The sequence below is a fragment of the Sarcophilus harrisii genome, chromosome 1 (genome assembly GCF_902635505.1).
Source record: "Sarcophilus harrisii chromosome 1, mSarHar1.11, whole genome shotgun sequence".
In the NCBI taxonomy this organism is placed as follows: Eukaryota; Metazoa; Chordata; class Mammalia; order Dasyuromorphia; family Dasyuridae; genus Sarcophilus; species Sarcophilus harrisii.
Window position 1 is genome coordinate 238,720,924 of NC_045426.1, and position 12,815 is coordinate 238,733,738.

The 12,815-nt window shown below is 34.0% G+C and overlaps 1 protein-coding gene across 2 annotated transcripts in view; it reads right to left on the bottom strand.

The window, feature by feature from the left end:
* Positions 1 to 12,815, bottom strand: part of DTWD2 (DTW domain containing 2) — a 110,170-nt gene that overhangs the window by 96,467 nt on the left and 888 nt on the right. The gene's annotated exons all lie outside the window — the stretch shown is intronic.

Genomic DNA, 12,815 nt, shown 5'->3' on the forward strand with positions numbered 1-12,815 from the left:
AGTCACATTCATCCGAATTGATTGTCATATAATGTTGATGTTGCCATGTCTCTTGGTTCTGCTCACTTCACTCAGCATTAGCTCATGCAGGTTTCTCTAAAATCATCCTCCTGATCATTTCTTACAGAATAATAATATTCCATAACATTCATATACCATAATTTATTCAGCCATTCTCCAACTGATGGGCATCCACTCACTTTCCAATTTCTTGCCACTACAAAAAGGAATATGAGGTCATTTGTCCTGACTAAACAGGGCAAAGGTCCAGCCTAGAGGGAGTGTTACTCCAGACCTGTATATAAGCATTGTCTGTTTCACTGTGCCTCACTACTCTTTGCCTGACTGCTTGTTGGGAGGGAAATGCCCTTTCTTGAAAGATCATAATAAAATTCTATTCTGCTTTTACCTTGAAACATCTCCTAGATTTGAGTCAATGAGCTTTGAACCACACATAGTATATGGGGGGGGGGCAGGGGTGTTTGTCCAAGGTCACGTGATCTGGTGATGGTGGGTCCAAGGCCCATGTGAGTGGGCGGGGTCTTGAGCATTAGCAGGAAAGCATCCTGCCTTGCTGTAGGCAGCCTTCAAATTTCAGGGACCTTTCTCTGCTCTCCAAGATAAAGTGACTCAAAGGGGAGACTCAGGGCAAAAGGAAAGTCACTAAATCCATGGCAAATCTATAGTGGTTGTGATTAGATGGAGTCGGTCAGGCAACTTTCGTGCATGGGAAGCCAAAGGTAAGTTAGATCTTGGAACCTAGCACTATATTCCTGAAGATCAGGACCCTTTGGGGTGACTGTGGGTAGGGAGTGATCCCACCAAACTGAGTGTGAGACTGGGATCTAAGTGCAGTTGATCCTGAAAAGTCTCTTCAAATATTCAAAATAGGAAGGGCTCAATCAAAGCTTCCCTCCCCAGAAAAAAAAAACAGAGATACTGGTAGATGGTTTCTTGGGAAGATAGAAGGGCAAAAAGTAAAATGATTAAATACTGTTGCTCTGTATGGGGAGGATATTGCCAGGGCTAAATGAGTATGTCCAATTTAAATCCGTATGCAAAATAGATTTCTGAGTGTGTTGTGTGTAGGTCTGCTTTGCATTGTGTGCTCTGTGTTAAAAGTTAGCAAGTTGAATGAGAGACAAGAATTCAGCCTTCTGTTGCTGGTTTGGAAAATATCAGGCTGAATTGTTGGAATTGCTGGAATTCAGAATAGTAATTCTTTCAGAGTGGATCAAGATAAGATCTTTAAGATCTGGATGGGTGAATATACTAGTTCTTGATCTTGGTAAGGTAATTTGGAAGATAATTCTGGGGTCCTTAGCCCAAGAAAAGATAATCTTATTTTCTTTTCCTCTGTAGTGTGGTGTTCTCTTCATTAAAATATAATGGTTCTCTTTGGGAGCAGGTTTCTTGGGGATGTTTTCTGGAGGCAGCCTTAGTTTCAGTTCAAAGTAATAATCACTTGAAATACAGCCAGCTGATAAAATCCAAACGTTTATTTTCTCCTTCCTTGATTCCAAGAGCTCTTGCAGCTTGTCCTTTGCCTCTGCTTTCTTCAGCCTCCAGCCAGCACAAAGGGTAGAAGATGGAATGAATCTGACTTCGCCTCCTAGAGTGGGCTTGTGGGCTTCTGTATCTCCCAGAATGCTCTGTGTCTGGCCCTGAGAGCTTCTTGCTTATATGCTGTTCACTGAGTACACACCAATCATTATATCACTGGGGACCATTATTTGTTGTCGGATTAAATCAGTTCTAAATTAGATTTAAACATTGTCTCCTCAATTCCACTTAGTACCTTGTTTCTGGCCCATAACATCTCCTTGTAAGATCAGATCAATCATACTGAACCATGCTAAATTAGATAATTATTGTCTCTATCAACTCTAATGAGTTAACATTTTGTAAGGATTCCAACACTGTAGCAGCTTTGCAGAAGAGGGGAAGAGAAGAAAATATATTTAATATGGTGAAAATGATAAAAACAAGTAAAAGAAAGGAGATTTTATATATATAGATGAGAAAGTTTAAGTATGTGTGAATGAGAAGAGCATAGACTGAAAGGGATTAGAGAGTTTAGGAACTTTTGGGAAAATGGAAAAGCAGTGTGCTACTACTTTAAAAAAAAAAATGAATGAAATGGAAAATGACATTTGTGTGAACCTAGACTGGCCAATTTGAGTCTCCAGAAATATTTGTTATAAAACATTAAAAAAAAAAAATTAGCAGATTCTGGTGTTTTTAAGAATGCAAGTTTTAAGTTGCTTGGGATTCTCAGCTAAACTGAGTTGATCTATATTGTATTTTTAAGTTGGCCTAATTTACATGATTAAAAGCCTACTGAGGGAACCTGCCAAAGGGAAAAAACAAAAACAAAAACAAACAAAAAACCTTGCCCTCTCTGAGATTTTCCAAGCTTTTCAAATTTGTGGAATCCATCTTGGCTAGGGAGGTATCCCTGGCTAACCTGAATTCTTCTGGGGTTTGTGCTGGTGCCCCATCACTTTGACATGGGCCCCTTTCCCAGCATTTCTGACACAGAGGGTGAGATAGCCACTGGACCACAGACCTGTAGCAAGACATCTAGGTCCAAATTTCTCCAGCCCCAGCGTCTTAAGAATGTGCCAATTTGGGGCAGCTAAGTGGCACAGTGGATAGAGTACCAGACCTGAAGTCAGGAAGACCTGAGTTCAAATTTAGCCTTAGACATTTAACATTTCCTAGCTGTGTGATCCTGGGCAAGTTACTTAACCCCAATTGCCTCAGCAAAAAAAAAAAAAAAAAAAGTATGCCAATTTCTTAAAGTCCTGTGGTTGGACCTGAAAGAGCAGTTTTCTGCCACTTAAAAGTTTTGGGGCTGTGTGTTCAAATCAGAATACAGATTCTGAAATTGTACTATTAACTCATGCGTGCTAAAATTGTGAACTTATTTATTCTTCTGTGGAAGACCTCAAAAATGGACTATTAAGGACAATTTAGAGATTATAATCTCTAAAATTGACTTTGCAATTAGGAATGTTTTGGTGGGAGATGGGAATGTTTGTGCTTAGAAGAATTTTAACAATAATGGTGTTGTACCTGTTATTTATATTTCCAAAAAATGTTTATAGGGACTCAACTGGAGGAAGTTGAATTAACTCTTTTTTTAGAATGAAGAAATTATTAATGTTAATTCTGATGAAGTTTTTTATGTGAAATTAGGATATTCTATATTCTATATGAGTTTCAATTGATTGTATTGAGTCATCTTAAAATACTTACTTAAAGGAACTCTAAGAATAAGAGTTTTTGCCTTTGTCTCTTTTAAACATGTTTCTGCTATAAACAATATGCAATTTAGAATTTTTATATGTATTGCACATTTTAAAAGCAAAATGATTTGTGTAATGTTGAATTTAGATATAAAAGATAAGCTATGAACCTTCTAGGATGAATCTCTTACTGTTATTAATCTAAGGTCATTGTTGATACCTATTTAGGATATATGATCCTTGACAGCTAAATTCACCTGAAGTTTTGATTGATGAGATTTGCTATTTAAGATAAAATCTCCTGGGATTGTAGCTGAAATTTTGAAATTCTAAATTTGTTTGAAAATTTGAAATTCTAAAAACTTGCTATAAGAAAAAAAAAAAAAAAGTCAGAGACCTGATTTAAATAGCATCAAAACTGGTCCTTCTGTATGTGCCAAAATGTTTGTGGCAGCCTTGTTTGTAGTGACTAGAAACTGGAAAATGAATGGATGCCCATCAATTGGAAAATGGTTGGGTAAATTGTGGTATATGAATGTTATTCATTATTTTGTTCTGTAAGAAATGACCAGCAAGATGAATACAGAGAGGCTTGGAGAGACTTACATGAACTGATGCTAAATGAAATAAGCAGAACCAGGAGATCATTATATACTTCAACAACGATACTGTATGAAGATGTATTCTGATGGAAGTAGATTTCTTTGACAAAGAGATCTAACTCAGTTTCTAATTGATCAATGATGGACAGAAGCAGCTACACCCAAAGAAAGAACACTGGGAAATGAATGTATTGTTTGCATTTTTGTTTTTCTTCCCGGGTTCTTTTTACCTTCTGAATTCAATTCTTCCTATGCAACAAGAGAACTGTTCGGTTCTGCACACATATATTGTATATGGGATATCCTGTGCCATATTTAACATGTATAGGACTGCTTGCCATCTGGGGGAGGGGTTGGAAGCAAGGAGGGGAAAAGTCGGAACAGAAGTGAGTAGAAGGGATAAGTTTGTAAAAAAAAAAAAAAAAAAAAAAAAATTACCCAGGCATGGGGTCTGTCAATAAAAAGTTATAATTATGAAAAAAAAAATAAAATAAAATAAAATCACACCTTTTTATGGAAAAAAAAAAAAAAAACTGGTCCTTCAGGCCTGAGAGCACATACATAATACAGGATAAAGCATCCTTAACTCAGTTTTATTGCAGGTAATTGACAATTTTCATTTGTAGCAAGTTTTTAGAATCAGAGCAAATAGTCAGTAGAGGCCATGAGCACAATTAAAAAAAAAATAATAATAATGTGGTCATTATATCCTAAAGTAGGTATTTGGCCCAATCATCTATCTGTTGCTAGGTGTATATGTTTGTCTATTTATTTTATCATTTCTGTTCTTGCTGACTTTTGTAGTAGCCATCTTTATTTGTGAAACTTTACCTATAGGGGACATACTTATAGGTGGCCCTGCTACCTGAGCCCAAGAAGAAAACTTCCAAGAAATAAGAAAAAGATGTGTGTATAAGGCTATTCTCATACCACTTTGTGGAGTCCTCTATTCCCAATATGTATTATCCAAGATCATTAGAATGAAGGACAAAGAAGGGAGGAAATTGGGTGATATCATAGTAAATATTCTCATGAGAAACAACTATGTTTCCAGGAGAAAATACTATTGCCTTGGTAAAAGATTTAAATAACAAAGACATCAGAAAATTAGCACATATTCTTGATCTTGGTTTAGAGGAGTCTGCTGGAGACAGGGTTTATGGTTTCTCCTAATAGCCCTCAGTGGAGTTATGAATCCCCTATATGATGCAACTTAATGTTGTGCCAAAACTCACTTTTTTATGTCTAGACCCAGTGTCTCCAATTGGCCTATTTAGTTATTCTGCCTCAGGTTATAACCTTTCCCTCTTAATGTTTGAGATAAAGGTTTTATAGACATTCCTTCTTAATGTTTGACAAGATAAAGGTTTATCCATTTTAGATGTCATTAGAATATCAGTAACCTCCCTCCATTAGGTTATTCCCACCTAGGTACCTCCATTATGTCATTGTTCTTGTTATTCTATACAGCTAGACTCTTTGAGATGATAGTCTCCTCTAGCCCTGGGATCAACCATAGATCCATTGGTCTCAGTATTTCTCTCCATTTAATAAACTATTGAATTGGTCTCTAATCTTTGTCTTGCTCAGTTTTTTCGGCATTACATTATTACCAATATGGTTCAGAAAACTCTGTCCAAAATCATTAAGATAGAAGCTACAGTCTTGGAATTAGAGTGATCTCAAAAGACAAGGGTGGGAATTGGAGCCTGGGAGGGTAGGTCAGACCCTGAAAATGAAGTAAATCAGGAAACTGAAGAAATGTATAAACTTTGGTGTGAGAGAGTTTCAACTGATGAAAGGAGAGAAGAGGGAATTGAATGAAGGAAGCTGTGAAAGCCATCTTACAGGATGGAGAGAATGTTGTAAAAATTTAGTGAAGGTGGGCTGTGCCCCAGGCCCAAGTTTCTTTCTCCAGAGATTACCTAGTTTACAAAGAATGGGACCATATAACCCTTTTCTTTGTGAGACTAAATTAGGGCCACCTTGGCATTAAAATTCTCATATAAAGTAATTTAGTAATCCTAAAGATGTGGTTGGGTTAGAAGTTTTTTCCTCATTTATGACTTAGAATGTGAGGTCATTTGGCTTAACTAATCAGGGCAAAGATCCAGCCTATAGGTAGTGTTACCTCAGACCTGTATATAAATATTGTCTGTTTTACTGTGCCTCACCTCTCTTTGCCTAATTGTAGGAAAGGAATCGCCCTTTCTCACGAGATCGTAATAAAATTCCTTTCTGCTTTTACCTTGAGAAGTCTCCTTGATTTTTTTGAGCCAGTGGTCTTTGTCCCACACAAATATATACTTACCATTTAAGATACAGGATTTGTAAATGCTTTTATGATTCTTATCCATAAGTACAAGAGTATAACTTTCAGAGGCAAGAGGGGTCAAACCATGCTGGGTTTTGTTTAATCTCCCAGTCAATCAGAGGTTTGAAATTAAATAAATTTCTTCATCAATTATTAAAAATATAGCTAACTTTTACCTGCATTAAAAAGTAGGGTAGTAGGATTTCTAAATATAAAGGATGCAGAACAGTGGTGAAATAGTTGCCAATTCACATAGCAATTGTTGGCAGCAAAGGGGAGCTCAGAAGTACTGATAGAATAAAGAAATTGATCTGGCATTAAAAATTCACTAAAGATAAACCATATAAAATGGATAGTTTAGAATTAACTGTACTTACCTTCTAAACAGGGAACTTGTAAAAAATAACTTAAAAGGTATTATTTTAAAGTGCTATGTAAGCGTTAAGTTATGTAAAATGAATATGTAGGAAATTTTTTTTAAAACTAAAATACAATAGAAATTGTCATTTTCTGCAAAAGAATACTCAAAATTCATATACATTTAAATTTTTCATAAATTAATGACTTAATTCAGAACAGCAAACTTTGAAGAAATGTGTATCTTTTAAATCCCATTCAGAAAATAATAATATGTAAGGCATATTTCTATATAAGCAGAACTGATTTGTACAATAGGACTTTGCCCTCTTCATAACTATAAAACTTAAGTCATCTGTATTTAGGAATAGATTTTAGCTTCTCTCATTAGAATACAAAATCTAAGAAATGGTTTTAAATAAGAATCTCATTTTTTAAGATAAATTTATTAAGTTAGAAAAAATTTACAGAACTAGAGTTCAGGTTCACAGAAATCAGACTTGGAAAGTACATAGGAAATATGTAATCTAACCATATATAATAATTATATATATAATATATAATCATCAGAAAAATTCTCTCTAAAACATTTTTGAGCATTAATTATCTGGTTTTGCTTAAAGACTTTTAGGAAGGAATCTACTACCTACCCCAAGAAAACTCATTCCACTTTTGGATGGATTTAATTATTAGGAAACCTATTCATCCCTCAAGATTAAATTTGTTTCTTTAGAATTTCTACCCATTGTTCCCCAGTTCAGTCTTCTGAATGAAGCAGAATATGTTCACCTTGTCAGTTTATTTTTTTTACATTAACATGTTCCACTTGATAGCCTTCAAGCCCTTAAAGAAAGATTTTATCTTCCTCCCAAAAGGGGACTTGGGTTCAAATCCAGCTTTTGATACTTACTACCTATTTAAACTGGCAAATAATTTTAACTCTCAGAGTTAAAATGTCATAAAATGTCTATGATAGTTATATCACTGAAAAACTATAAAGCTGAAATGAGAATATTTTTTAAGTAGTTGCAAATGTTAAAGTGGTATATAAATGCTAGCTATTGTTTTTCTAGTTATCTCTGGACATTCTTCCAGCTTCTTTATTGGTAAATGTCCTTCCTAATATACAGCAATTTTTGCTTACCATATGTAGCAATCCCATAAAGATTACACACACACACATACACACATACCATGCAGCAACCATTATTAGGTTTGAGTATTATGGCAGATGTAAGTAATGTCTTAATATCTCTCTGGTACTCAAGTATAAATACACTTAATCCCAACCCCTCTACCTATTGCTAGTTTGTATTTTATTCTCTCACCAGATTCAAAGGCAATCTAGTAGGTATGAATAACAACTCAAAAAATACTTTAAAAACCAAAATCTCTCATAATTAATTGTTTATTAGCTCTGTGTTCCAATTCTGGTTATTCAGAATAAACTAAAGGATCAATTATGAAGAAGGAAAAGATACCAAAGGCATTAGTTATATTCATACTAAAAATAAGTCTACCAAGAAAATATTAATAACTACTGACCTATATATCTATTTTCCCATCTATTAAAAAAAATCTTTACAAGACTCATCTATATATGAATATTCACTGAGTATTAGCAAAAAAAAGGTTTTCATAAGCAATATTCTATAACAGACTACATCTTGAATATCTTGCAACAAAAAATAATAGCATCTAAATTATGGAAGATTAAAAGGACTTTGTTTCATCAAGAACCCAGTTTGAGATTGGATTACATCAATTTGTAGCAATCCAAATTGGCTTATTGTGATTTTTTTCCAGCTCTATTCAGCAGCATATGCATAGGAAAGAAGGTGCATGGTGGGATTAAGCCAAGATTGTATTTTAAAAAGTATGTACAATAAAAGGACAAAGGTAAGTAATTCAATAGGACAGTATAGAATTGAACTAATTATTGGATTGAACCTGGAAAAGGAAAAGAATGAAGTTATAATTGGGGTGATGGCCTTGGACCATACCGAGGAATATAAGGAAAATCAAACCAATTAGAATACAGATCTATATGAATACTTCAGAGCTGTTAGACATTTTACAAATTTCCACATTGTATCTTTTAATATATACACATTATTATTCACTACCCAAATGGCTTTTACTATAAGAGAAGCATTAATTCATCATCCCTATTGACCTAAGAATCATTACAGACATAAGACAAAAACCTAATATGGAATTAATATGGCAGATTTAACTCCATGTTAGGCCTTTGCTTTAAGTTTCTAATTGCGAAATTCATGCTTAATTTTTTAAAATTATTTTTAATTTATGGAATAAAACAAGCATTTCTATAACATAATGCAATAAAAAGATGATTATAAATGAAATATAAATCTACTATACACAATTGTAAATCTATTACAAATATAATATTATCATATAAAGGTTTTTTTTTCCTTCCCCCACATCCTAGAGATAGTTTCCATCAGAAATAAATAGATGTGTTTATGTCTCTCTCTCTCTCTCTCTCTCTCTCTCTCTCTCTCTATCTCTCTCTCTCTCTCTCTCTCTATATATATATATATATACACATACATACATACACACACACATATATATATGTATATATATATATATATATATATGAATGTATGTAGAGACTTATTTTAAACATACTTCTATATATCAGTTCTTTTTCTGAGTGGTTCAAATTTTTTAAAATCAAAATTTAGGCTTAAATTGAAGTGGGGAAAATCACTAGACCTTATAGGTATGACCTAAAGAATATCCTTTATGAATATGAAATGGAAATGATAAATAGATTTAAGGGATTAGATCTGGCAGAGAGAGTATCTGAAGAACTATGCATAGACATTTGCAATATTGTAGAAGCAGCAGCAACAAAAAAATCCCAGAGAAAAAGAACAAGAAAGCAAAATGGATGACTAATGAGGATTTACAAATAACTAAGGAAAGAAGAAAAGCAAAAAGAAAAGGAAAATGGTCAAGATATACCCAACTGAATACAGAATTCTAGAGAATAGCAAGGAAAGATAAACGTTTTCTTAAATAAGTGGAAAGAAAAGATATAGAAGAAAACAATAAAAATAGGGAAAAAATGGAAAATCTCTTTAAGAAAATTAGAAATATAAAGATAATGTTTCATGCAAAAAAAGGCATGACAAAAGTCAAAAAATGATAGAAGTTCAACAAAGTAGGAGAGATTAAGAAGAGATGGCAAGAACAATACAAAAAAGATCTTAATATCACCAATAAGCATATATTGATATGCTTACTGATCCAGAGCCATACATCCTGGAAAAACAAAGTCAAGCAGGTCTTGGGAAGCACTGATAACAATAAGGCTAATAGAACTAATGGAATTCCAGTCGAGCTATTTAAAATCCTATAAAATTATGCTGTTAAAGAGCTGCATTCATCTGCCAGCAAATTTGAAAATTTCAGCAGTGGCCAGTGGACTGGAAAAGATCAGTTTATGAATCAAAACAAAGAAGAACAATGCCAAAGAATGTTTAAATTACTGAACAACTGTACTCATCTCATATGTCAGCAAGGCTTTGTTTGAAATTCTGCAAGCTAAGCTTCAGCAATATATGAACCAAGAATTATCAAAATTATCAGAAATATTTGCCTGGCTTTTGAAGATGGAAGAGGAACTAGAGATAAAACTGCCAACAGTCATTGGATTACAGAGAAAGGAAGCTGCAGAAAAATAACTATTGCTGCTTCATTAATTACACCAAAGCCTTTAACTATATTGATCATTACAAAATGTTTGTCACATTTATCCTCAAAGGGATGGGAATACCAAATCGTCTTACTTGCCTCCTAAAGCACTTATTGCAATCAAGAAGTAACAGTTAGTAGTGAACATGGAACAACTGACTGGTTTAAGTTTTGAAAAAAAATACAACAAGGCTGTATATTGTCACTTTGTTAATTTAAATAATATGGAGAGTAAATCATGCAAAATGCCAGGCTAGATGAATCAAAAGACTGAATTAAGATTGGTAGGAGAAAAAAACAATAATCTCAGACACTGATACTTGCATGCATCTCTGATGGCAGGAAATAAAGAAAAATAAAGAAGCCTTTTGATGAAAGTAAAAGAGGAAAGTGGCTTGAAGCTTAACATCAAAACATACACACACACACACACACACACACACACACACACACACAAAGATCTTGGCAACTGGACCCATCATTTTCTGGCAAACAGGGAAGAAATAAAAATACTGTCAGATTTTACATTTTTGGGCTTAAAGATCATTGTAGATGGTGATTACAGTCATGAAATTAAAGGACATTTGCTCCTTGGAAGGAAAGCTATGGTAAATCTGGACAGCATACTATAAAGCAGAAACATCACCTAGCTGACAAATGTAGAATAAAGACTGCAAATCCTAATCTTTGCCTTCTAGAAGTATGGGATCCTGGAAGTTCCAAGGGATATAAGTGGTTAAAGTCAGTATAAAAGATCTTCCAATATAAAGAAATGATGATGAGCAACACTAGGAACATCAGGACCATAACATAGATGTGTCAGGTTAATTTGCATAAATGTAGCTACAAGGTCATGATGCTCTTGCAAGGAGCTAGTCTGTTGCGAGGGTCAATGCTGAGACTTGTTCAATAACTTTGTTCTTTGATCTATCAGTCAAGAATATTCTTTCAGTACTAATCCAGGTATAAAAGAAATTATGTTCAAAGAGCTAAGAGAAAACTTAAAGATAATCTAAATTAACCTTTTAATTTTATAGATGAAGACTGAGAAAATTAAAGTGATTTATTTGGTTCATATTAGCTAATAAATTACAGAACTAGGATTTTAACTTGAGGCATCTGTTTCCAAGCTCAGGGCTCTTCCCAATACACACTGTTTTTTGTTTTGTTTTGTTTCTTCTCATAATAGGGACAGGGACTGGACCTATGATTTAATTGGAGTTGAACTCCTGTGTCAAGAAACTCAATCTAAGGGAATGAGAAATTCAGTGACATAGTCAATATCAGAAACTACAAGCAAACCCCAGTCTTTGCCAAGCCACCCTGAATAATCCATTCACCTTTATAGATCACTTCACAGTTTATGAAACACTTTTCTAAATCCATGTCTGAAAAGGTGATACAAAGAAGTATGGGGCTCAAAGAAGTTAATGGATTTGTCTATTTTAATTGAACCAAAAACTAGCAGAGTTTGGCATACATATTTATAATATATATACATTTGGCATATATCAGGATCACTTAAGATGGCAGCGCCAATTCGTAAATTGCCAAGGACATTCTTCTGGGAGATGCCATTCTGTATTCTCAACCATAGGGGTGGGAGTAGTGTCTTTCCATTAGCTTCATAGCTATAACAAACTGTCCTTGAAAGTATCCAATTCCAGCAAAACTTGCTATACTTCTGGCAGTGTCCAAAAGATAAAGGTTCCACTGACTCATAGGACTGACAACATGAACTCAGTTGGCTGGCCTTCTCTACCCTCCCCATACCACCCCTTAATACCCATGGCCCCAAAAAATACTTTTGGGATTTTGGTCTATTTTGTTTGAACTTTTCAGTCTTGATTAAAGTGGGGTCCTACTATGGAGACTTTAGAGGCAAGATATTGCAACCAGCCCAGTAGGGAAGCCTAAAGAAGTGAGAGTACTCAAGCTCAATGTAGGTCTGAATTTAGTGGAGCTATGATTTAGAATACCCAAACTAAATTGTAAAATATAATCCCCTTTTCTTCCTCAGGGGCTGAAGTGGATTATGGCCCCCAGGTTTTGAGAAAAATGGTAAATGTTTGTATATTTGTTCTTTAAAAACCTTTAAAGTAAATATTCTTTGATAAGAGCTAATTACTATTAGGTATTTGGACGTAACTGGGGAAATAGGACCTTGTATCAATAAACTAAACAACCTAAAATTCCTTGAAGGGTTACTAGAACCTGAGGAGTGAAATGTAAGATATGGCTTTAGTAGGGACCAATAAAGTTATTATTTATACATTCATATACATACAGATGTCAGACTATTTGTGTACTGTGTAAATATATGATACATACATATATCTAGATACAATAGCAAATTAATATAAATACATATACAAAGCACACACTATATATACATTTTGAGATTGCAAATATCTAGAGAATTCCAATAAAATAAAATTCATTAGCACTAAGACTATATAATTTAATGTGTAATTTGTATTTCGAAATGCTTTAAAATTCAAGTTACAACCTTAAGTGATGGCAGTTCTGCTTAAATAAAATAGGTACTGTTTCAGCTAATTA